At 48.6% G+C, this 26,326-nt stretch overlaps 1 protein-coding gene across 2 annotated transcripts in view; it reads left to right on the top strand.

The window, feature by feature from the left end:
* Positions 1-839: 839 nt before the first annotated feature.
* Positions 840-26,326, top strand: part of LOC137615293 (gastrula zinc finger protein XlCGF57.1-like) — a 153,607-nt gene continuing 128,120 nt past the window's right edge. For both annotated transcript variants that reach the window (XM_068345033.1, XM_068345032.1), the window contains exon 1: positions 840-973. The gene's annotated coding sequence lies outside the window, so the exon portion shown is untranslated. The remainder of the gene's footprint in view (positions 974-26,326) is intronic.

Genomic DNA, 26,326 nt, shown 5'->3' with positions numbered 1-26,326 from the left:
TATATATATATATATATATATATATATATATATATATATATATATATATATATATACGTGAAATAAAATGGAAGAATAAGGAAGTACAGAGACGAAGAAATAAAACAAAATAAATTAGAAGTAAAATGGCATATGAAATTAAAAGAACTGGAAACAGAAATGACCAAGCTGAAGGTTGTATATAGTAATGACAGAAGATATTATAGGTGAACGCAACCACAAGGAAGTAGTGATAATAATGAAGACAAGGTTGAATATGATGGACTCGAAAGAGAATAATAAAAACCGAATGAAAAGGATAGGTTTTGCGTGTTGTGCAGTGAGGTAAATAATTGCACCAAGGGAATTGCCCATATATTAGACAGACTATGTTGTCTAAGTAGGAGGTAAGTAATGACAATGAACTTTCTGCAGATTGCAGTGCTTTTCTGCACCTATGCTCGAGGAATTGGGGGGAACGCAGAACATGAAGGATTCAGAGGCACTATTTAGAATTATTTTGATCACGCACCAACACAATATATCTGCAGTGGAGAAAGAAATTTGAAAATGCTGATACAAATGGGAAATCATGTGAAGAGGAAGAAAAACTTTAATGAACTTCTTATTGGAATGCAAAAAAAAAAAAATAATAATAAATGCCATAAGAAATGAGCTCATTTAACATATGAAACTACGCCCAGAAAACAAAGACGACGTAATAAAAACCTACTACTATTTTAAATAGAAAATGAGGAAAACACATTTAGGTATATGAATATTGTATTCAAATCGTTGAAAACCAGAAAACAAATATTTTACAAACTCTAAAACAACTTTGGATAAAGTGAAACCCAAAGAGAAATCGCAAAGGGTTGCCGTTACAGAGACTAACCCACCACAATTACTACTATTTACCAGCCTGGACTGCTGTCAGTAGCAACACAGTCAACAAATAAATTAAGAATTTCTTTAATAATATGTTACTTATACGGTGAGTATTTTATACTTACCATTTGATCATGTTTAAGGTCATACTTGACGTGATTAAGGTTACTTGAATAAGAAGTGAAATTAGCTGTCGATAGGTACGTATTAATAATGAGAGCTAATCCAAACTGTTTATTTGGGCTATGACCGCTGGGTCTGTAGATTATGTATCAGTAAACATAATGTATTCTCGGGGGTGCTTATGTATGCATTATTATGTCTAACTTAGAATACGCTAACGTTAGGTAAGTAGGTAAGTACACGGCTGGTAAGTTACGTTAGGGGGGAAAGTTTAGGTTAGTTGATGTCCATTTTTAATCATTGTGCGAGGAACTGGCCGCTGTTATACAAAGGCTCCGTACTCTCTTTCTGACTATTATGTTTGGCAACTCATACATGTGTGGTTTACCTCCAGTAATCATGGTCAGAAATAGGTAAAACATTAAATAACGAATAGAAAAAAAAATATATGCTTCATGTATTTGGCTGGAATTTTAAAGATATATATATATATATATATATATATATATATATATATATATATATATATATTTATATATATATATATATATATATTTATTTACCATCCCGAAGATTTCCTCTGAATCCTCTTTGCCACAGTAGATAGGTTAGAATAAGCTACCTTAACTGAGAAAAACTGCAGTATTATTCTCCGGTAGCTCTATAGCCTATTTGTAAACCAATGTTTACCGGCATTGTAATAAAATACAACTTTACTAAAACATTAGTTTAAGTGCCATTACCTAGCTTGGTGGTTAAGAACTAGGAGTGAAGTTGGTTGGGAAACAGTGTTAAGACTTAGTAAAGAGAATGATACGGCCGTCAATGAGGGTGTTGGTCATAGAGGCATATCCCCTTGTAGGTAAGGATACGGCAGTCAAAGGGCGAGTGTCACAGGTCCATGTCTCCACGGTATAGGTGAGGATATGGTTCCTAGGTTAGGTTAGGTGGTGCTCTTGTGTTTATTTCCCTTACAAAATGTACAGTAGTTTGTTCCAACACTAAATACAAACCCTTTCACTCTTTATTAGGGAATATACTTTCGGCAAAGCTGGAAATCTAGCTATAAGACTTTTAGCGAGGTGAAGCTACCCCACCGCTAATTAGAAGGGTAGGGATGTAATATCAGCTACTCCACTCATACACCGGTGTTGTTTCGCCACTTTCTCTTTTGGCTCTCTGCCTCCTACAGTGACTGCCATATTGACTAATTCTATTTTGCTTTCTCTTTTCAAGTGTGAGGGTTCTGAGTATGCTCAGCCTACAGAGGGTGCCAAAGTCCAAGGCATATTCTTGTTCCTCTGGGGTGTCGTCCTTCCCGCTCGCGGGTTAGAGCCTCCCAGGAGTGGTCTCTGCAACGTGGTACTTCTCTAGCCCCTCAGAGCATGGTTCGCCTGCAGAGCTTGCTCACCACCTGCGAGTTCGATGCGAGATCTTCCATCCGCGCGTGATCACCCACGTGCGCGCATCCACGACGGTCCCTCATCTAGAAATTCAGTAGCAGCTCGCGTTTCTTCCCGAGTCCCTTAGCGTCCAGTAGCGCGTAGCGAAGCAGCTGTGTCCGAAAACCCGTTAGCGCACAGCCGTCTGTTGGAGCGTGATCGGCCAGTAGAGCGCAGTCGTCAAGCCCCACCCCCTTCCACAGCTTCCCTGAAGAATACATCGTATGAGCCAGTGGACCTTTTGCCAAGACCATTGCATTCTCTGACTCGCTTTTGCAAGCCAGAGCGAGAGCCTATGCCATTCCTCTTATGGCCAAGTAAGAGACCTCTCTCTCCCTTTCAGATCTCCCAGGAGGCATTCGCCAGCCTGTAGCCTTCCCTGCAAGGTGCTCACCTCAGTTCCGTCCTTTGAGAAGGCTGTCCCATGGTTCGATGCTTTGGTGAAAGCAGTGAGCTTGACGATATCTGGCGTTGCGCCCGCTGGTAAGCAGTTGTCAGCAGCATCTACCAGTACTACCCAGGTCCCGGTGGAGAAAACGATCTCTTCAAAGACCTCTTCTCCGCTGTACGACCCGAGGTGCATGTCTACGGTTTCAGATACATCCAAGGAACATCAGCCTCGGATGATCGTCTCGCCGATCAGGTCCAAGTTACATGGCTCCAAGGGTGTCGCAGATGCAGTTCAACAGGACTTCTCCCAACTGTAGATGACTCCCGTTATGATAATGAGAAAATGGAGTAGGTGGAAGAACACGACTCCCCCTCTGGAGGCACCCTTCACACCTGTACAAGCTTGGTTTCGAGATCCCCTAGGGAAATCTCTTTGATGTCTTCGTGTTGCCTCTCTCCCATCTACGACATCTCTCCAGGACAGCACGCTATATTCACGGTGTCGGACCAGCCTCCGTCAGTCCCCTCCCCGAAGGATGTTACCGATTCCAGCAGGTGAAGGGAGGACGCAAAACTGTCCCTGCTAGCTGATTTCCTTCCTTCCTCCAAGAGAGAGTAAGGACATGAAGACCGTTCTAAAGAACAGCGCTGCTAGATCTTCCTTTCAGATCCAGGTCTTGCAGTGCTCCGTCTTCAACGGCAGCAGAGGCAACGAGGGATGTTCCCACGACGTCTTGGGCGTCTTCGAGATATAATAACGACTACGATCCACACTGGGCTCCTACGGGTAAGACCTTGTGGGTTGATGATGACCAGGACTTAGAGGTCTCCCTCACCATCGGTGAAGAGGCGCTTCTTCGACTCTTATGCTTCGTCGTTGCAGCCTTCATCTGCAGAGGAGCCTCCGCTGCAGTCATCTGGCCCTCGACCTTCGACCGTCACTGGACCAGCTACTAGTCCTCCAACTTCGGTTCTGTACCTCTCTGCGGATCGTTCGCGATCCCCATCGGTGGATGCTCTCCCTTACAAAGGGCATCCCAGTTCCTGACCTGCCAACCAGCAGACCTGCAGACCTTCCTTCACCATTCCTGTTCCAGGTAAAGCCTCTTGAGGCACTACCGAAGTGCGCAGCTGCGCGCCATCGCCCTGCAGCTCGCCAACCTCCTACAGGACATCAGCACTCACCAGCAGATCGTCGGCACTCTACAACGCTTCGGCGCGCCCCTTCACCTGCTCGCCCTCATACACAGCAGCTACAACATGCCCCTACATGTCAGTACTCTCCTGCGCGTCAGCGCTCTCCTGCGCGCCCTGTGCCCACGGTCTCCCATGCGCCAGCGCCTGCGCGCCCACGATCTCCTGTACGCCTGCGTGTCAGCAATATCCTGCGAACCCAGCGCCTACGCGCCAGCGCTCTCCCGTGCGTCAACACTTAACTACGCACCAGCGCTCTCCTGCGCGCCAGCACTCTCCTGCGTGCCAGCGGTCTCCTGCACGTCAAATCTCTCCTGTCCACCATCGCGCTCCCGCACGTCGGCACTCGCCTGCACATCAGCGAGCTCCTGCGCGCCAGCGATCCCCTACGCGCCATCACACGCTTATGCGCGTCCATACAGCATGCACAATCCAGTGCACACCTAAGCACCAGCGCTCTCCTGCGCGCCAGGTCTCTCCCTCACGCACGCACCAGGACATGCACGAACGGCAATCGCCAACACGTGCGTGCCATTTCTCGCCAGCTCTCCACCACTCATTCGCGCGTGCAACCCAGCGCTCACCCATGTGCCAGCCCTCACCTGCGCGCCAGCTATCACCTGTGCGGCAGCTATCACCTGTGCGCCAACTTTCGCCCACGCGCGCGCCAACAGGCACGTGCACAGGAACTACATCTGGCCAGGTCACCATCGCCTCATTCCCCTCCCTGCAAACGTATTTCAGCGCTCCCTTCGGGAAAAGGGAAACAGGCACCAGCAGAGGGGTTTAGGATCCCCAAATTGCCTTCTTCTAAGGCGGACCCACCTATTACGGTAACATCTCGTAGGGAACCTTGGGTCCCTTTCCCTTCAGGGGATCTGTCTGACAGTGCTTCGGTCAGTCAGCGACCTTGGTTCAGTGCCCTAGTCAGAGCCGTAACACAGACATTCAATCCTGCCCTGTCTGGCCGCTCATCAGAGCAGCCTATAGCTCTAGACTCGCGACACGGAACCATGGCTTCCTCTACCCCCATTGAAGAGGATAAGAGGATTTTCTGACGTGGTCACTTCCTCGAGGGTGAAACTGACTGCGATCAGGCCATCAAGACTAGTCCCTCCAGTATCTCCCCCGGGGTACTCTCCCACCTCCCCTTTACCAAGGGAGTTGCGTAAGGAAAGGCCCTCCTCCATGCCACCATCAGAGGAAACCTCCCTTGACGCTGAGCGTTCCCTACAGTCAGAGATCAGGAGGGACACAACATCCAGGCCTTCGATGTTGGAGTCTTACCTCCTTCCTCGGAAGGAGTCCAAAAACTCCAAGACCCTGCCAAAGTCCTCTGCTAGGACTACAAACACAGAGACAGCCAGCCACTCGAGGGATGTCCGCGACCCACCCCGTGGAGACTTCGCTGCAAGTCCGGTATCATAAGGAGAACAACAAGAGTCAGAACATGCATCCTGGCAGGTCCTGACTCTCATTAGGGTTCTCAATGGGTTTTCTGACCCAGAGATACCCACTCGGGAGGGCAAGGACACGGTCTTAGACCGTGTCTTCGGCACCCAGAAACCCTCAAAGACCAGTGCAGCCCTGTCTTGGTCTCAGGGGTTGAAGAGTGCCAGGGCTAAGATTGCCCAACAGCTCTACGAATTTGCCTCCTCCAACCGTTCCGGCTCTACTAACAAGCTCCTCCCACCTCCTCGTGTATAACAGAGGTACTTTGAGATCCTGGAGGAGCCCAGTCCAGCTCTCCCTCTTCAACACTCTCTGGAAGAGCTAACCAAGGGGATCTCTCTTGAGAGACTCTCCAGCCGGCAGGTCTCTTTCTCGGCGGCCGAAGTCCTTAACCATGAAAAGGTCACAAAGTATGGGATGCAGGCTACTTCGTGGCTGGATAACTGGTTAGGAACCTTGGGAATCCTGGTTCGAACCGAAGATTTCTCCAAGGAGCGTACCAGGAAGGTAATGGAGACCTTCCTTCTCTCAGGCACTCGCACGATCGAGTTTCTTGCCCACCAAGTTTCAAACTTGTAGGCAAACACCATCTTGAAACATCGAGATGCAGTGTCCGAGAGATTCCACCAACAGATCCCCAACGTCGAGATAACTAGGCTCAGACATTCGTCTCTAGATTGAGCCCTCCTGTTTGAGCCTAAGGACGTGGAACTTGCTGCTGAGAGGTGGAGGAAGTCTCATCAGGACTCCCTCCTCCATAGGGCTTTAACATCCAACCCCTATAAACCTCCAGCACCTCAGCAGTCCCGTCCAACCAAGACCACAACGACGAAATCAGCAGCGAAGACAGTGGTGTCTAATAAGCCCTCTCCTGTCAAGGACAAGAAAGGCAAAAAGTCCTCTAGGGGAGGAAAAAATCCTAGAGGGAGCAGCCGAGGCCGCAAACGCTAGGATAGGCACTCCCCCTACGTCTCCACCAGTGGGGGGATGCCTACAAAGTTGCTCAGACAGGTGGAAGCAACTCGGGGCCGATCCCTGGATAATCTCCATGATTCGTCTAGGATATCACGTCCCGTTCATAACATCTCTCTCTCCCCTGACCAGGAATCCAGTGTCAATAGACTCCCTTGCCATGGGATCGGCAAGGGGACAGGCCCTTCGAGCTGAAGTCCAGACTCTGTTGAAGAAGGGCGCTCTCCAAGAGGTCCTCGACAGGTCCCCAGGCTTCTTCAGTCGACTCTTTCTTGTAAGAAATGCGTCTGGAGGCTGGAGACCAGTCATTGACCTCTCAGCCCTGAACAAGTATGTCAAACTCACTCCGTTCAGCATGGAGACGGCAGACACGGTCAGACTAGCTGTAAGACCTCAGGACTTCATGTGTACACTGGGCCTAAAGGACGCGTACTTCCAAATCCCAGTCCAACCGTCTTCAACAAAGTACTTAAGATTCAGTCTAGAAAACAGGAAGTACCAGTTCAAGGTGCTGTGCTTTGGTCTTTCCACAGCACCTTAATTTTTCACCAGTGTTTGCCCTAGTGTCATCTTGGGCACACAGGATTGGCATCCATCTCCTCCGCTATCTGGACGACTGGCTAATCCTAGCAGACTCAGTGTCAACCCTTCTTCAACACCAATACAAACTTCTGAGACTTTGCCAAGATCTGGGAATCATGGTAAATCTCGAGAAGTCATCACTGCTTCCTAAACAGAAACTGGTATACCTAGGCATGATTATAGACACCAATCTCCACAAAGGCTTCCCATCAGACGACAGGATAACAAGGCTGAGAAAGGTCACAAGACCTTTTCTCAGACGAGAAGAACTTCCAGCCCAAATGTGGTTACGTCTTATCTGTCACCTTTCATCACTGGCCCGTCTAGTTCCCAATGGTCGCCTCAGGATGAGATCCCTCCAGTGGCGACTCAAGTCCTGGTGGAATCAGACTTGCGATTCCCCCTACATCCAGATCCCCATGCTTCTCGTCCTCTCCCCGGATTTGATGCTGTTCTCAGACGCTTCAAAAAAAAAAAGGGTGGGAGGCCCACGTGCTGCACCACACGACCTCAGGCCTCTGGTCAGAGTCAGAAGAGTACCTCCACATAAATCTCCTAGAGATGAAGGCCGTCTTTCTGGCCATTCAACAGTTCCAACAATTCCTGGTGGGCCACTCAGTGGTGGTGATGAGCGACAACACCACAGTAGTGGCTTACATCAACAAGCAAGGAGGTTCTTTTTCGCAGCATCTATCCCATCTAGCAATAGAGATACTGAGATGGGCCGAGATCCACTCGATACCACTGTCAGCACGCTTCATTCCGGGCAAAACGAATGTGCTCGCCGACAACCTGAGCAGAGCATCTCAGACAGTGAGTACCGAGTGGTCTTTGGATCATCTAGTAGCCAACAAAGTCCTGACTTTGTGGGGTTCTCCGACAGTGGACCTCTTCGTAACGGCCCTGAACTTCAGGCTCCTGTTGTATTGTTCCCCAGTCCCAGACCCCAAGGCTCTCTGGCAAGATGCATTCCAACAACGATGGGACAACATTGACGTTTACGCCTTTCCCCCGTTCTGTCTGATGAGGAGGGTACTCAACAAGGCCAGATCATCGGTCAATTTTTCAATGACCCTCATAGCTCCGCTATGGCATCATGCAGAATGGTTCCTGGACCTTCTGCAACTCCTAACGGAGCCCCCAAGAGAACTCCCTCCACGACACAATCTACTTAAACAACCACATGCCAACATATTCCACAAAGCCATAGCTTCGCTACGACTTCACGCCTGGAGACTATCCAGCATCTCCTCTGAGAGAGGATTTTCGCAACAAGTTGCAATTAGGATGTCTGGACACCTGCGAAAGTCATCAGCAGCAGTCTACCTGGCAAAATGGAAAGTCTTCTGTGGTTGCTGTTATGGAAGGGGTATCTCTTCTCTCGATGCCACTATTCCAGCAATAGCGGAGTTCCTCGTGTATTTGCGTGAAGTAATGTGCCTGTCAGTCTCCGCAGTGAAAGGCTATCGCTCAGCCTTAATCCTGGCCTTCAGACTGAAAGGAATGGACATTTCTTCATCGCTAGAACTTTCCTTACTCATACGGAGTTATGAACTTGCCTGTCCTCAGTTTGAAGTGAGACCTCCCCCATGGAACGTGGTTCGAGTTCTCAGGTCTCTTAAGAGACTTCCTTATGAACCATTACGCCAGGCAACAGATCGCCACCTAACTTGGAAGACAAAGTTCCTGGTAGCTTTGGCTTCAGCCAAACGAGTCGGTGAACTTCATGGTCTCTCATACGACATCACCCATTCAAGGGGATGGGGAGAGGTAATGTTCAGCTTCGTCCCTGAGTTTATTGCTAAGACTCAACCTTAAAAGAACAGCCGCAGCCCATCTTCGTGTGCCAGCACTATTCGCCAGCACAGGAAGGACCAAGAGGAGAGTCACCAAGAACACCATCTCAGCATGGATTCGCGAGGTCAAAGACCATGCATTGAATCCAGACCCTCCTCCTTCATTTTGCCCCAGAGCTCATGATGTCAGGGGCGTAGCTACATCCCTGTCATTCAAGAGAAACTTCTCAGTGACGCAGGTTCTTCAAGCTGGGGTGTGGAATCGTCAGACCACATCCGCATCCCACTACCTGCAAGACGTGACCCACAGGAGACTTGATACGTTCTCTATCGGTCCTGTGGTGGCTTCACAACTCCTTATTGGACAAGTAGCAGAAGGTTGAGGGCATTGTTAATCGGTTTTAGTCTGCGTGAATGAAAAAGTTTGACTGGCTCTTATTCTTTTCTTCATCCTCCCCTCTCTTGGGGAAAGCAGCATCCTGTGTTCTCTACACAGCTGACCTCAAACCATTGCAGGTAAACCATGCTCCCTTGTGTACCTAGTTTGTTCCGTAACTGGAATACAAACCACACTATTTAATAGCGGTATTACTTTCGGCGTAGCTGAAATGACGAGCCATTAATTTTTAACAAGGGTTAACTACCCACACTGCTAGTTAGTGGGGGTAGGGAGGGTAGCTTGCTACTGCTCCCTCCCACTCACCTGCGATTGAGCTCACTTTGCTTTCGGCTCGGTTGATGAGCGGATGTTGCCGCTCTCATCCTCGCCGACAATTGGCAGCCATTAAGGCTTTTTGTTCTTTTCCTTTTTTCTTAGACTGTGTATGTGAAGTTGGACTCTGCGACCATGCGCACATGCCCTGGTCTTCCCGACCGCCCCTGTGGAACATTCATGTTGGCGGTCGAGACCGATCCTCACGCCCTTTGTCCTTCTTGCAGGGGCCAACGGTGTGATGGTGTCAACAAGTGTAGTGAGTGTAGGGATTGGTCTTCCTCCCAGTGGGAGAGGCTTTCGCGACGGCAGAAGAAGTGCGAGCGGGATGTTTCTCCTTCGAAGATTGCTTCGAAGGGAGAAAAACCCAAGACCTCTTCTTCCGTCGCCCAAACCTTCTCCGAAGCTCCTACTCGGTCGGTCTCTTTCGAGAGACTGTCGAGTAGTAGCGTAGACCAAATTATTTCTGTCCAACCTCGGGTCTCGAGAGATGACATTGCTTCCCCTAGCGAAGCAGCACCACCTCTCCCCCTGGGGGAGGCCGTGTCACTAACTTCCATTTTCCAGATTTGGCCCTCCTTGGGGGTCACGGATTTGCCCTCCAAGGAGGTTTTGCTTGATTACATCCGCCTGGGTGCTTCTGTCAAGCAGTCGTCGTCACCGTCAGAGGTAGATCCCCTGACACTTGTCGACGTTGCTGTGTCAGAGGTGTCTCATGCGGCATCACCCATCTCCTCTGCCACTCCAGACTCTATGGTAGCTGACGGCTTAGTTTCCCCCGTTCCTGACCATCCTCCGAGGGGGAAATTAAGTTCATCATCAGTCTCTCCTGCTAGTGTTTCTCCTCCTCTGGGAAGTTCACTTACAGAGACTCTTCTTCGGAGGACAGCTGAAGGTCAGCTTGCTGATCTAACTGCTCCCAGAGGGCGCATCCGTCGGAAGGCTCGCCTTCCTCTTCGCCTTAGAGGCCTTCCTTCACCTGCGGTGAGGAGGCGCCTCTTTGGTTCAACGTTGTTTCTGCAGTCCCCTGCAGAGGAGCCTCTAGACCGATCGTCCATCACTGCACCTGCAACCAGTCTTGTGACTTCGGTCCTGGACCTCTCTGCAGATCATTTGCGATCTCCTTCGGTGGATGGTCGTCCTTTTATAGGACACGTCGACCATCCACCCGACAGACCTGCCGACCTTCCATCACCGTTCCTGCATGGGCCTAACAAGGCTCCACCTGAGTGCACTATTGCGCGCCAACGTCCTGCGCACAACACGCCTACACAACCTGACCAGCACTCACTAGCAGCTCGTCAGGCCCCAACACTGTGGCGCACCACCCATCTCGCTCACCCTTACGCAAGGCAACAACCTCACGCGCTTACGTGCCAACATGTGCCTACGCTCCTACTAGACCAGAGTTCTATCACGTGCCATGCGCGCCCACATGCGCACACGCGCCAACGATCTCCTGCGCGCCAGGGCTCTCCTGCACCAACGTGCCCACGATCTCCTACGTGGCAGCGCCCACCTGTTCGGCAACGTTCACCTACACGCCAACGATCTCCTGCGCGCCAGGGCTCTCCTGCACCAACGTGCCCACGATCTCCTACGTGGCAGCGCCCACCTGTTCGGCAACGTTCACCTACACGCCAACGTTCTCCTGCGCAACAGCGCTCTCCCGCGCGCCAACATGTGCGCCCTACATCACACTCTCCTGAGCGCCATCTTGCGCGCCAGTCAAAACCTGTGAGCCATCATTCTCCTGCATGCAAGTTCATAGGTGAGGCAACAACCCTGTTGCCCTCAACTGCGCGCCATCTTTCTCCTGCACGCCCTCTCTCTCCTAAAGACGCGCGTCAAATTCTCCCGCACGCCCGCGTGCTCGGAGACATTCTCTTGCGCGCGTGCCCTAATTCTTCGACAGACACACTCGAACATTCTCCCGCGCGCACATTGTGATTCTCCTGTGCGCGCGCTAACAGTCTCCCACGCGCGAGCACCTATATTCTCCCTCGCGCGAGCGCCAACACTCTCCCGCGCGCGAGCTTGTGCACCAAAAGAAACGATGTCCGGCAAGGTCGCCATCGCCTCATTCCCCTCCCCGCAAGAGCATACCACCGCGCATTGTGGGAGAAGGGAAACATGCAGAGGGGTTCAGGATCCCAAAGCTACTTCCTAAGGCGAACCCACCCATTCCAGTAACTCCTCCCAGGAATCCTTCGGTCCCTTTCCCTTCAGGGGGTATGTCTGACTGTGCGTCTGTCAGCCAACAGCCCTGGTTCAGTGCCCTGATCAGAGCTGTAACCCAGAAGCCTGTCCTCTCTGATCTAGGACATGGAACCATGGCTTCCTCTACCCCTTTGAAGAGGAAAAGAGGAGTTCTGGACGCGGTCACTTCCCCGAGGGCGAAACTGACTCCACTCAGACCATCAAGGCAAGTTCCTCCTATTTCTCGGACTAACTCTCCATCCCTTTTGGACGAAGATCTCCCGTCACCAAGGGAACCATGCGAAGAGAGATTTTCCCCAATATCACCAATGGAGGAAACCTCTCTTCATGCCGAGAGTTCCTCACAGTCCGGGAATAGAAGGGACATGCAACACTCATCAATGTTGGAGTCTGACATCCTTCCCCAGAAGGAATCTAAAGACTACTAAACATTGCCAAAGTCCTCCACTAGGGCTAGGATGGAGCCAGCCAGCCACTCATGGAATGTCCGCGACTCTCCCCAAGAAGAGCCTTTGGGGATAGAAGGAGACTTAGCTGGGAGTCCTATAACAGGAGGAGACCAGCAGGAGTCAAAACACGCATTCTGGCAGGTTCTGACTCTAATGAGGGTTTTCAACGGGTTTTCCGACCCGGAGATCCCCCCTTGAGAGGGCAAATACACGGTCCTAGACCATGTCTTTGGTACCCAAAAACCCTCTAAGACCAGTGCAGCCCTGCCCTGGTCTCAAGGGGTAAAGAGTACCAGGGACAAAATTGCGCAGCAGCTCTCCGAGATGTCCTCCTCCAACCGTTCCGGTACCACGAACAAGCTCCTCCCACCTCCTCGTGTACAGCAAAGGAGGTACTTCGAGATCCTGGAGGAGCCTTGTTCAGCTCTTCCGCTTCACCACTTGCTGGAAGAGCTAACCAGGGGAGTCCCTCTTGAGAGACTCTCCAACCGGCAGGTCTCGTTCTCGGCAGCCAAGATCCTCAACCAGGAGAAGGTCGCGAAGTGTGATATGCCTTGATATCTGGTTGGGGACCTTAGGTATCCTGATACGATCTGAGGATTTCTCCAAGGAACGTACCAGGAAAGCTATGGAAACCTTCCTTCTCTCAGGTACTCGCACGATTGAGTTTCTTGCCCACCAAGTCTCGAACTTTTGGGCAAATACCATCCTGAAACGTCGGGATTCAGTAGCTGAGAGATTCCACCAGAAGGTCCCTAGCGCCGAGATCAATAGGCTCAGACATTCCTCCATAGAGGGGTCTGTTCTGTTTGAGCCTAAGGATGTGGAACAAGACTCCCTCCTCCATAGGGCTTTAACATCTAAGCCCTATAAACCTCCAGCACCACAGCAGTCCCGTCCAACCAAAACCACTACGACGACAACTGCAGAGAAGACAACGGTCGCTAAGCCCTTTCCTGTTAAAGACAAGAAAGGCAAAAAGTCCTCCAGAGGAGATAAAAATCCTAGAGGGAGCAGCCTCGGGCAGACGTTAGGATGGGCAGTCCCCCTGCATTTCCACCAGTGGGGGGATGCTTACAGAGTTGCGTAAACAGGTGGAAGCAACTCGGGGTCGATTCCTAGACAATCTCCGTGATCAGTCTAAGATATCGCGTCCCGTTCATAACATCTCTACCTCCCCTGACCAGGAATCCAGTGTCATTGAACTCCCTTGCCATGGGATCGGCAAGGGGGCAAGCCATTCGAGCAGAAGTCCAGACCCTGTTGAAGAAGGGCGCTCTCCAAGAGGTCCTCGACGGATCCTCAGGCTTCTTCAAACGACTCTTTCTTGTAAAGAAGGCATCTGGAGGCTGGAGACCAGTCATCGACCTTTCAGCTCTGAACAAGTTTGTCAAACAAACCCTGTTCAGCATGGAGACGGCAGACACGGTCAGACTAGCAGTAAGACCGTAAGACTTCATGTGCACATTGGACCTAAAGGACGCCTACTTCCAGATCCCAGTCCATCCGTCTTCAACAAAGTAATTAAGATTCAGCCTGGACAACAAAATATACCAGTTCAAGGTGCTGTGCTTCAGTCTTTCCACAGCACTACAAGTCTTCACCAGAGTGTTCACCCTAGTATCATCTTGGGCACACAGGATTGGCATCCGTCTCCTCCGTTATCTGGACGACTGGCTAATCCTAGCAGACTCGGTGTCAACCCTTCTTCAACACCGAGACAAACTTCTGAGACTTTGCCAGGATCTGGGGATCAAGGTAAATCTTGAGAAGTCCTCTCTGCTTCCCGCTCAAAGACTGGTATACTTAGGCATGATTATAGACACTATTCTCCACAAAGCCTTCCCATCAGACGACAGGATAGCAAGGCTCAGAAAGGTCGCAAGACCTTTTCTCAGACGATAAGAACTTCCAGCCCAATCGTGGCTACATCTCCTCGGTCACCTTTCATCGCTGGCCCGTCTAGTTCCCAATGGTCGCCTCAGGATGAGATCCCTCCAGTGGCGACTCAAGTCCAAGTGGAATCAAGCATACGACTCCCCGGACATCCAGATCCCCGTGGGACCTGTGGAACTCACAGACCTCCAGTTGCGGGTGACAGACGAGAATCTACGAAAGAGAGTGGATCTTCTCGTCCTCCCCTGGGATTTGATGCTGTTTTCAGACACTTCAAAAAAAGGGTGGGGGGGCCCACATGCTGCACCACCCGACCTCAGGCCTCTGGTCAGAGTCAGAAGAGTACCTCCACATAAATCTGGTAGAGATGAAGGCCATCTTTCTGGCACTTCAACAGTTCCAACAGCACCTGGCAAGTCACTCTGTGGTGGTGATGAGCGACAACACTACAGTAGTGGCCTACGTCAACAAACAAGGGGTTACTTTTTCGCAGCCACTATCCCATCTAGCAGTAGAGATACTGAGATGGGCCAAAACCCACTCGGTACCACTGTCAGCACGCTTCATTCCGGGCAAAAGGAATGTGCTCGCCGACAACCTGAGCGGAGCATCTCAGATAGTGAGTACCGAGTGGTCTTTGGATCATCTAGTAGCCAACAAAGTCCTGACTTAGTGGGGTTCTCCGACTGTGGACCTCTTTGCAACGGCCCTGAACTTCAGGCTCCTGCTGTACTGTTCCCCATTCCCAGACCCTCTGGCAAGATGCTTTCCAACAATGGTGGGACAACATCAACGTTTACGTCTTTCCCCCGTTCTGTCTGATGAGGAGGGTACTCAACAAGACCAGAACATCCGTCAATCTTTCAATGACCGTCATAGCTCCGCTATGGCATATCGCAGAATGGTTCCTGGACCTTCTGCAACTCCTAACGGAGCCACCAAGGGAACTCCCTCCACGACACAATCTACTCAAACAGCCACACACCACCATCTTCTACAAAGCCGTAGCTTCGCTACAACTTCACGCCTTGAGACTATCCAGCATCTCCTCTCTGAGAGAGGATTTTCGCAACAAGTTGCGATTAGGATGTCTGTACATCTGCGTAAATCATCAGCATCAGTCTACCAGGCAAAGTGGAAAGTCTTCTGTGGTTGGTGTCGTGGAAGAGGTATCTCTCCGCTCGATGCCACTATTCCAATAGCGGAGTTCCTTGTGTATTTGCGTGAAGAAATGCGCCTATCAGTCTCGGCAGTGAAAGGCTATCGTTCAGCCTTAAGCCTCGCCTTCAGACTAAAAGGAATGGACATTTCTTCATCGCTAGAACTTGCTCTACTCTTACGGAGTTATGTACTTACCTGCCCCCAGTAGGAAGTGAGATCTCCCCATGGAACGTGATTCGAGTTCTTAGGTCTCTTAAGAGACCTCCCTATGAACCAATACGCCAGGCAACAGATCGCCACCTGACTTGGAAGATGGTGTTCCTGCTAGCTTTGGCCTCGGGCCAAGCGAGTCAGCGAACTTCATGGTCTCTCATATGACATCGCCCATTCAAGGGGATGGGAAGAGGTAACGTTCAGCTTCGTCCCTGAGTTTACTGCTAAGACTCAGAACCTGGGAGTAGCGGATCCTCGATTCGACTCCTTCCGGATTTCTAGTCTCCGTACTGTAACAGATGACACAGACCATCTCTTACTATGCCCAGTAAGGAGCTTGAGGTTGTACCTCAAGAGAACAGCCGCAGCCCGTCCTTGTATACCAGCACTATTTGTCAGCACAGGAAGGGCTGAGAGGAGGGTCTGCAAGAACACCATCTCAGCATGGATTCGCAGGGTCATTGACCTTGCACTGAATCCAGACCCTCCTCCGTCACGTCGCCCCAGAGCACATGATGTCAGGGGCATAGCTATGTCCCTGGCCTTCAAAAGAAATTATTCAGTGATGCAGGTTCTTCAAGCTGGGGTGTGGAAACATCAGAACACGTTCACATCCCACTACCTGCAAGACGTGACCCACAGGAGACTCGATACGTTTTCTATCGGTCCTGTGGTGGCTGCACAACAGCTGGTTTAAATCCTCAAGCTCTTTATTGGACAAGTAGCAGAAGGTTGAGGGCATTGTTACCCAGTTTTAGTCTGCATGAATGAAAATTTTGACTGGCCCTTAATCTTTTTTTCATCATCCCCTCTCTTGGGGAAAGCAGCATCCTGGGTTCTCTGCATAGCTGACCTCAAACCACTGCAAGTAAACCATGCTCCCTTGTGTTCCTAGTATTAAGATTAATACTGTTACGTCCCCATACCCTGACTAGGTGGTATTGGGAAAGTCGTAGTGCACAGTTTTCCATCTAAAGAACTTCGGAACAACTTTCTAGGATGAGTCACTCCTCTACATACCTTCACACACAGCTTGCGTAGGCCGCAGACCTTGCATAACAAGGTTTTAGCGAGGTGCAGGGGCTCCTTATTTCTTGAGTGCTAACACACTCTTTGGCACTGTCGTTCAATTAGTTCATTATGCATGTTGCATAAGATTTTTCATAACTCTGACCATCCTTTACATTCAGATCTCCCTGGAAAATTCTATCCTGTTCGTAATACTAAGCAGGCAGTTAATTCCAATAGCCAGGCTTTCTCCATCATGAGGCTCAATACTACACAGTATTCTAGAAGTTTTATTCCAGCTGTTACCAAGTTGTGGAATGATCTTCCTAATCGGGTAGTTGAATCAGTAGAACATCAAAAGTTCAAAGTTGGAGCAAATGTTTTCATGTTGACCAGGCTGACATGAGTCTTTTTATAGTTTATATATGACATATCTCTCTTTGACGTTGTTAATAGTTTATAGGACATATCTGTTTTGACATTGTTACTGTTTTTAGAATGTTTTATTGTTAATTTATTCTCATCATTTATTTATTCCCTTATTTCCTTTCCTCACTGAGCTATTTTTCCCTATTGGAGCCCTTGGGCTTATAGCATCTTGCTTTTCCAACTAGGGTTGTAGCTTGGCTAGTAATGATAATAATAATAATAATAATAATAATAAGGAGCCCCCGGGCAAAGCCAAAAAGCTAGACTGGCTGGGACGTCCACCCTTCTTAATGGGTGAGTCACCCCTATTAAATAGCGTGGTTTGTATTCCAGCTACGTAACAAATGACAAATTCGTAGATAATTTGTATTTTTCCTAACTATACAAACCTTAGCTATTTAACCAAACTTGCCCGCCAGCCCTATCCCCTTTGAAGTCCTACCTCCAACCAAAGTGAGCTCAATCACAGGTGTGTGAGTGGGAGCGGTAGCCAGCTACCCTCCCTAACCCCGCCAACTAGCGGTGTGGGTAGTTAACCCTCGTTAAAAATTAATGGCTCATCATTTCAGCTACGCCTATTGAATAGCTAAGGTTTTATATAGTTGGGAAAAATACAAATTATCTACAAATTTGTCATTAAGACTAATACTGTTGCGTCCCCATACCCTGGCGAGGTGGCATTGGGAAAGTCTTGGTTACACAGTTTTTCCTTCTAAAGACTCGGAATAACTTTACCTGGACGGTCACACTTCTATATACCTCAACACACAGCTTGTGTAAGCCGCGTACCTTACGTAGCAAGGTTTTAGCGAGGTGCTAGGACTCCTTATTTTTGAGTGCTGACACACTCAGATAAGGAGCCCCAGGGTAAAGTCAAAAGCCAGATTGGCAAGGACGTCCACCCTTCCTAATGGGAGAGTCACCCCTAATAAATAGCGTGGTTTGTATTCCAGTTATGGAACAAATGACAAATTCGTAGATAATTTGTCTTTTTCCTAACTATACAAACCTTAGCTTTTTAAATATTTAACTTAGCCGGTGAATATATAATAGCTGACGCTCCGGCGGCTCGACAGAAAAACACAAAAAACTCGCGAGCGATCGCTATGAAGGTTGCGGGTGTGCCCACCAGCGCCAACTATCGGCCAGATACCGCATATACATGTAAACAGCTCCAATTCTTCTCTGTCGGTCTGATCGACAAGACGTACCATTACTCGCTGTTAACCTGGAGTTTTTCAACAGTCTTGGTGAAGTACTTCCTTTTGGTTTGAGCTTTCGCAGTGCAGGTGTTTTATCTTCAACTTAAACTCTTGAACTCTTTTTTTGGATAGATTTAATTGTTGATGACTTTGGATTGTTTTTTGGACTTTCTTTGACTTTTTCAAAATGGCTGACCCTTCTCCAATTCCTAGATTTCGTAAGTGTAATGCTAGGGATTGCAATAAGCGTCTTCCAAAGGCCTCTCTCGACCCACATACTGTGTGTTCTAATTGTCGGGGTAAAACCTGTCAATTAGGAGATCGGTGTGAGGAGTGCGTGGGCCTTTCGGAATTCGATTGGCTTGAGTTTGACAAGTATTCTCGTAAGCTAGAGAGAGATAGGGTGAGGAGAAGTTCCTCTAGATCGTTAGAATTTTCCTCCTCCCATGCCCCTGAACCTAATCCTTCCCCTGTAGTAGTTGTGCCTGAACCCTTTACTAGCACTCAGGAACCATCAATGCGGGATATGTTACGTGCCATTCATGCTTTGGGCGAGAGAGTTGAGTCGTTAGCTACAGACCGCAATCAACTCATGGCGGACGTAAAAGAGTTAAAGTGTCAGAGTGCCACATTAGAAAATCGTGGGAAAGTGATTAGTGCGCAAAGTGTTATCAGTGTTGCGACCAAGGGTTCGTCTGTTCGTGCCTGTCGTTCGCCTAGTCCGAGACCTCTTGCAAGCTCCCAAGCCCCAGGGAGAAGTAATATCATAGGACTTATGGGTTCGAGAGGCTTTAATCAGCGAACAGACGTTCCCTCTATGGTTTCAGGCGTGTCTCGTCAAGACCGCCACTACCATAAGACGAGCGAGACGGTTTTCTCCTCGTCATCCGAAGGCTTTTCGCGTAAGAAACCGTGGAGCAAGGTTTCGAGGCCCTTAAAGCAAAAGTCAGTCCCTTCAGGACAGGTCCAGCGTCCTGGTTGTAGCCATTGGGACAGCTCTGACCCTGTGCAGTCATCGGAAGACTGCTCGCCGCCTAAACAGAAGCGTAACACAGGCTCCGAGAGTCTTGGTGTAGGCAATGTTTTGCAGTCACAGACGTTACCCTCGTCTCTTACCGCACCCATTCCCGTTGATCCTAAATGGGTTGTACTGCAAGACATGCAGAATAAGCTTGCCTCTCTTATGGAGGACTATTCTGCTGAAAAGGTTCACGATGATCCTCGCCGCTTAGCTGATCGAGATCCTGGCCGTCAGCCGCCCAAACGAGCCTTTGCTCGTCCTGTTGACGTTGGCGTTACAAAGTCACGTCAGTCACGTTTTGTAGAGCCTCACTCGATGCAGTCCCGTGTTGACTTTCAGCCGCATGTGGACGTTCAGCCGCTGCCTAATGCTCTTGTTGACGTTCAGGACGTTCGCCAACCAGCGAAGTTGACTTTTTTCAATATTAAACTTAGCCGGTGATTATATAAGCTGCAACTCTGTTGCTCGACAGAAAACTCTACGTTCAAAATACGCCAGCGATCGCTATGCAGGTAGGGGGTGTACATCAACAGCGCCATCTGTCGAGCAGGTACTCAGTACTCAATGTAAACACTGAACCAATTTTCTCTCTGTCGGGCTACCGGCAAGACCTACTAATTCGCTGTTACTAACTGGATTTGTTTTCACAACTATTTGGTGAAGTACACTATTCTAGTTTTGAGCTTTCGCTATGCAGGTGTTTTATCTTCATCTCAAAACTTGAACTCGTTTTGGATAGATTTAATTATGGTGACAAAGAGAGTATGGACTCTCTTTCACTTTTAAATGGCCGACCCTTCCCTTAGACGGAAGTGTGTTTAGGTTTTTAGTAATTTTGCTTAACACGTTATAGATCTATATATTTTATATCTCTCCGCCTTTATTAGGCCTCTTCGATTAACTTTCCATTTATTATAAACATATAAAAATAAATTTTTATGTTTTGTTTATATGCGACCTTTCCTGATAGTAGGCGGTCCTAACTTGGAACCGAAGTTAATCAACGTTGAGCCATTATATCGTATTTAGCCTTTAAAGAATTTAAAACTTTTTAAATTTAATGTTTTATGAAAGAATTTCTTTGATAGTCTTCGTACTGTTTTCAAAGATGAACTACGTTTAGTTTTTTAGACTACGCAGTTGTTGACGTTCAGGACATTTAACATGCGCTCTATCGTTACGATAGAGAGAGAGTGTATCACGGTTTCACTTTGCAGTAAGAGTAAATCGATTCTGACGTTTTGTTCTTTCTTTCTTAGCTTAAATGTTTAAAATTCTAAATTAAAGGAACTTTTTATTTGGAAAACCTTTCAGTTTTTTCCTTTAGTCAAATAACATGTTTTTTTTTGACAATATATAATTGGGCTCTTCTCTTAGGTGCGAAATCAAGAGAGAAAGAGAGAGAGAGATAGAGACGGAGGGAGAGAGAGGAGAGAAAACGTTATGTTCAAGCGGGTAACGTTGTTCTCGTGTTACTCTCGTCCCTAGTCGCTGTACGGGGAAGAAGGTAAAACATTTCTAGGGTTTTATTCTTGTCCCCAGGCTATGTGCGGTGAGAGATTGTAAACGTAGTTTATTTGAACTAGTGTTTAGTCTCTTTCCCAGCCACTGAATTTTTTATCTTTATATATGTTTTCTGTTTTTTGCTAGTATTAATGAGCTGCATTATACGACTGATTTTGCAATTACTACCTTTTAATGAAGGGTAGAATTGCGTGTTTCAGGTAGAAATCAGTAAAAGTTTCGATTTCAGTGAAATAAGTGCAAAACAGAAAATCGATAAAGTGATATGCGCAAAGTGTTACAGTGTTGCGTCCGAGGGTTCGTCTGTTCGTGCCTGTCGTTCACCTAGTCCGGGACCTCTTGCAAGCTCCCAAGCCCAGGGGAGAAGTAATGTCAAACGACTTATGGGTTCGAGAGGCCTTGATCAACGAACAGACGTTTTTTCCCTCCGTGGTTTCGGGCGTATCTACCCAAGATCGCCCCACCCACACAAAGACGAGAGAGCCCATTTATTTCTCGTCTGCGGAAGAGGTTTCTCGTAAGAAACCAGGGACCAAGGTCTCGCGGCTTATTAAGCGCAAGTCGGTCCCTTCCGCGCAAGTCCAACGGCCCAGTTGTAGCCACTGGGTCAGTTCGGACTCGCTGCAGTCTTCCGACGACTGCTCACCTCCTAAGAGAGGCAAAGCGGTACCGCATCAGGCAGTCACACCGTCTGTTGCCGCACCTGCTCCTGTAGACCCTAAGTGGTCTTTGCTGCAGACCATGCAGTCTCAGTTAACGTCATTGATGCGGGACTTTCGTGCGGAGAAGGTTGACACTGCACCAACCTCTAGCCTACAACCAACCACGGTTGTGCGTCCTGTGGACGCTGAGGCGACCTTCTGCCGCACTCCAGCTGAGAGAGTCCCGCCACCCATGCGTTCCAGTGTACCCTGCTAGCCGCATGTTGACGTTCAGTAACGCACGGAACCTTCCGTTGACGTTCGAGAGGTACAACAACAGTCTAAGTTGTTTTGTTTTGACGCGGTGCGTCAACCTCCGCATTCTAGAGTTGTTTTGACTGCTCAGTCTAGACAGTCAAAGCAGTCTCGAGTGGACACTGTATGTCCTCACGCACCTGTTGTGGTTGACAGTTCAGTTGTTGACAGTTCACAGACTGTCAAGCAGTTACATGACGTTGCCTTCTGGTCTGCTACTAATGCACCACTGAGAGACTCACTGAGGTAACCTAGCTGTTATCGGACAAGGTTCCTGTAGATGAGGAAGTTGCTGTTCTACCTCCTACTGATATTCCCTTGAGGACTCTGTCATTTGGAGAGGAGCCTTAAGCTGCTTAGCCTCCTATGGACTTTAATTAAATCATGATGATTTTTTAAGGATCTTCGTCCGGATCTTGTAACTGCTGCTCCTCGTTCGCCTAAACGTCAGAACTTACACTAGGCCTAGCTACTTTGAAGCCGTTGTTTTTAAGCTAGTGCTCTCTCGCTCTCCTAGAGAGCGTTACATTGGCTAGGCGACTGGTTTTTGCACCAGGAGGAGTTTTAGGGATACAGCCTTTGATTTCCCTTCTTTTAAACTGGCTTATAGAGCGAGAGTCTGATAGGACACGAGAGAAGTTCTCGGCTTGGGAGTTCACGCCTCTTCCCAGATAGACTTCTCAATTCTGGTAGACTCGCCCTGGCGCCTAGCCAGGAGACGCTCCAAGTTGTTTACAGGTCAACTTCTCAACTTTTGTCGAGCCTTTGAAGTTTTGCTGTACTATTATGTCACACATAACAAGGCTTTCAGGGATGGTAAATGGTTCCGCCTCAGTCGCTAACCCCGTCTGTTGCCACACCTGCTCCCGTAGACCCTAAATGGGCTTTGCTGCAAGACATGCAGTCCAAGCTTGCGTCCTTGATAGAGGACTTAAATGCGGAGAAGAACCTTCTGGCCAACAACCTTCCAACCGGTTGGTTGTGCGCCCTGTTGACGCTGAGGTAACCTACTCGCGTCTGCCAGTTGAGGTGGTTCCTCCTTCTGGCCAACAACCTTCCAACCGGTTGGTTGTGCGCCCTGTTGACGCTGAGGTAACCTACTCGCGTCTGCCAGTTGAGGTGGTTCCTCCTTCTGGCCAACAACCTTCCAACTGGTCGGTTGTGCGCCCTGTTGACGCTGAGGTAACCTACTCGCGTCTGCCAGTTGAGGTGGTTCCTCCACCGATGCGACCCAGTGTGGGTTGCCAGTCGCACGTTGACGTTAAGCGACGCTCGGAGGTGGTTGTTGACGTTCAGGACGTTCAACAACCAGCAGAGGTGACTTGTTGTGACGCAGTGCGTCAACCTCAGCAACCCGGTAGGGTGTTGACTGCACAACCCAGGCAGTCTAGACAGTTTCGGGTTGACGCTGTACTTCCTCGCGCACCCATGGTTGTTGACAGTTCACAGACTGTGCAGCAGTTCCATGATATTGCGTCCGGCTCCGTCACGCATCCACCAGTGCGACCGGATTCAGCGAGTCAGACGTTGCCCACTCCGTTGCCGTTTCCTCATCAGCTTCGGATGAGGAACCCTCTGATGAGGACGTTGCTGAACAAGACGATCAGCCCCCAGCCCTGCTATCCATCCAGAAGATGCTGAAGAAGGAACGCTGCCCAGTCAGGCTGTGGATGAGTCTGGTAGGGACACTGTCATCCGTGGATCAATTTGTGTCACTAGGAAGACTACACCTCCGTCCTCTTCTATACCATCTAGCTTTTCACTGGAAAAAGGACAAGACGCTAGAAGCGGTCTCGATCCCGGTTTCCGGAAAGATAAAGTCTTGTCTGACTTGGTGAAAGGACTTTATCAACCTTAGAGAGGGTCTTCCCCTGACTGTTCAGACTCCCAACCACGTTCTCTTCTCGGACGCATCGGACGTAGGCTGGGGTGCGACATTAGACGGTCGGGAATGCTCGGGATTATGGAACTCGAGTCAAAGGACAATGCATTTCAACTGCAAGGAGCTACTGGCAGTACATCTGACCTGGAAAAGCTTCAGGTCTCTCCTTCAAGGCAAAGTGGTGGAGGTGAACTCGGACAACACCACGGCTTTGGCGTACATCTCCAAGCAAGGAGGGACCTACTCTCTGACATTGTACAAGATTGCAAGGGACCTCCTCACCTGGTCAAAAGGTCTAGACATATCACTAGTAACGAGGTTCATCCAAGGCAACTTGAATGTCATGACAGATTGTCTCAGTCGGAAGGGACAAATAATTCCAACAGAATGGACCCTCCACAAGGATGTATGCAAGAGACTTTGGGCCACCTGGGGCCAGCCAACCATAGATCTCTTCGCAACCTCGATGACCAAGAGGCTCCCAATATTTTGCTCACCAATCCCGGACCCAGCAGCAGTTCATATAGATGCCTTTCTACTAGATTGGTCACATCTAGATCTATATGCATTCCCTCCGTTCAAGATTGTCAACAAGGTACTGCAGAAGTTCGCCTCTCACGAAGGGACAAGGTTGACGCTAGTTGCTTCCCTCTGGCCCGCGAGAGAATGGTTCACCGAGGTACTTCGATGGCTAGTAGACGTTCCCAGAACACTTCCCCTAAGGGTGGACCTTCTACGTCAGCCACGCGTAAAGAAGGTACACCAAGGCCTCCACGCTCTTCGTCTGACTGCCTTCAGTCTATCGAAAGACTCTCGAGAGCTAGAGGCTTTTCGAAGGAGGCAGCCAGAGCGATTGCTAGAGCAAGGAGAACATCCACCCTTAGAGTCTACCAATCGAAGTGGGAAATCTTCCGAACTGGTGCAAGTCAGTATCCGTATCCTCGACCAGTACCTCTGTAACTCAAATAGCTGACTTCCTCTTATATCTGAGGAAAGAACGATCTCTTTCAGCTCCCACTATCAAGGGTTACAGAAGCATGTTGGCATCAGTCTTCCGTCACAGAGGCTTAGATCTTTCCAACAATAAAGATCTACAGGACCTCCTTAAGTCTTTTGAGACCACGAAGGAGCGTCGTTTGGTTACACCTGGTTGGAATTTAGACGTGGTACTAAGATTCCTTATGTCAGACAGGTTCGAACCGCTACAATCAGCCTCCCTGAAAGATCTCACCTTAAAGACTCTTTTCCTGGTATGCTTAGCCACAGCTAAAAGAGTCAGTGAGATTCATGCCTTCAGCAAGAACATCGGATTCTCATCCGAAACGGCTACATGTTCTACAACTTGGTTTTCTAGCCAAAAACGAGCTGCCTTCTCGGCCTTGGCCAATATCGTTCGATATTCCAAACTTATCGTATGGTTAGAAATGAACCAGAAAGAGTCTTATGTCCTGTAAGAGCTCTTAAGCTCTATTTAAAACGAACTAAACCTTTACGAGGCCCGTCTGAAGCTTTATGGTGTTCAGTTAAGAAACCATCTTTGCCTATGTCAAAGAATGCTTTATCCTATTTTATCAGACTGTTAATACGAGAAGCTCATTCCCATCTGAATGAGGAAGACCAAGCTTTGCTGAAGGTAAGGACACACGAAGTTAGAGCTGTCGCAACTTCCGTGGCCTTTAAACAAAATAGATCTCTGCAAAGTATAATCGACGCAACCTATTGGAAAAGCAAGTCAGTATTCGCGTCTTTTTATCTTAAGAATGTCCAGTCTCTTTACGAGAACTGCTACACTCTGGGACCATTCGTAGCAACGAGTGCAGTAGTGGGTGAGGGCTCAACCACTACAATTCCCTAATTCCATAACCTTTTTAATCTTTCTCTTGAAATGTTTTATTATTGTTTTTTGGGTTGTCCGGAAGGCTAAGAAGCCTTTCGCATCCTACTTGATTTGGCGGGTGGTCAAAGTCATTTCTTGAGAAGCGCCTAGATTAGAGGTTTTGATGAGGTCCTGTTGTATGGGTTGCAACCCTTGATACTTCAGATCCTAGGGGTCGCTCAGCATCCTAAGAGGATCGCGAGGCTCCGTAAGGAAGACGTACTTAAAAAGGCAGAGTAATTGTTCAAGTCGACTTCCTTACCAGGTACTTATTTATTTTATGTTTGTTATTTTGAATAACTGCTAAAATGAAATACAAAATACTTAGCTCATAATAATGTAAACAAGTAATGCTGGTCTCTACCCACCCCCCTGGGTGTGAATCAGCTTATATAATCACCGGCTAAGTTTAATATTGAAAAATGTTATTTTTATTAATAAAATAAATTTTTGAATATACTTACCCGGTGATTATATATTAAAGGACCCTCCCTTCCTCCCCAATAGAGACCCAGTGGACCGAGGAGAAAATTGGTTCTGTGTTTACATTGAGTACTGAGTACCTGCTCGACAGATGGCGCTGTTGATGTACACCCCCTACCTGCATAGCGATCGCTGGCGTATTTTGAACGTAGAGTTTTCTGTCGAGCAACAGAGTTGCAGCTTATATAATCACCGGGTAAGTATATTCAAAAATTTATTTTATTAATAAAAATAACATGTTTTGACGCTGAGCGTCAAGCACCGCAGTTAAGAGTTGTTTTGACTGCTCAGTCTAGGCAGTCAAGGCAGTCTCGAGTTGACGTCGAGCGTCCTCCCGCTCCTGTTGTTGTTGACAGTCAGGCTGTTAAGCAGTTACATGACATAGGGTCCTGGACTGCTACTGATGCACTGGTGCGTGTGGACTCTGCTTGTCAAGCATTGCCACCAAGGCAGGTCTCGCCTTTGCTTGTAACTCA

This window comes from Palaemon carinicauda, chromosome 21, assembly GCF_036898095.1.
Source record: "Palaemon carinicauda isolate YSFRI2023 chromosome 21, ASM3689809v2, whole genome shotgun sequence".
Taxonomy (NCBI): Eukaryota; Metazoa; Arthropoda; class Malacostraca; order Decapoda; family Palaemonidae; genus Palaemon; species Palaemon carinicauda.
Note: the sequence above shows the minus strand (reverse complement) of the source record. Positions and strands in the feature narration are given on the sequence as shown.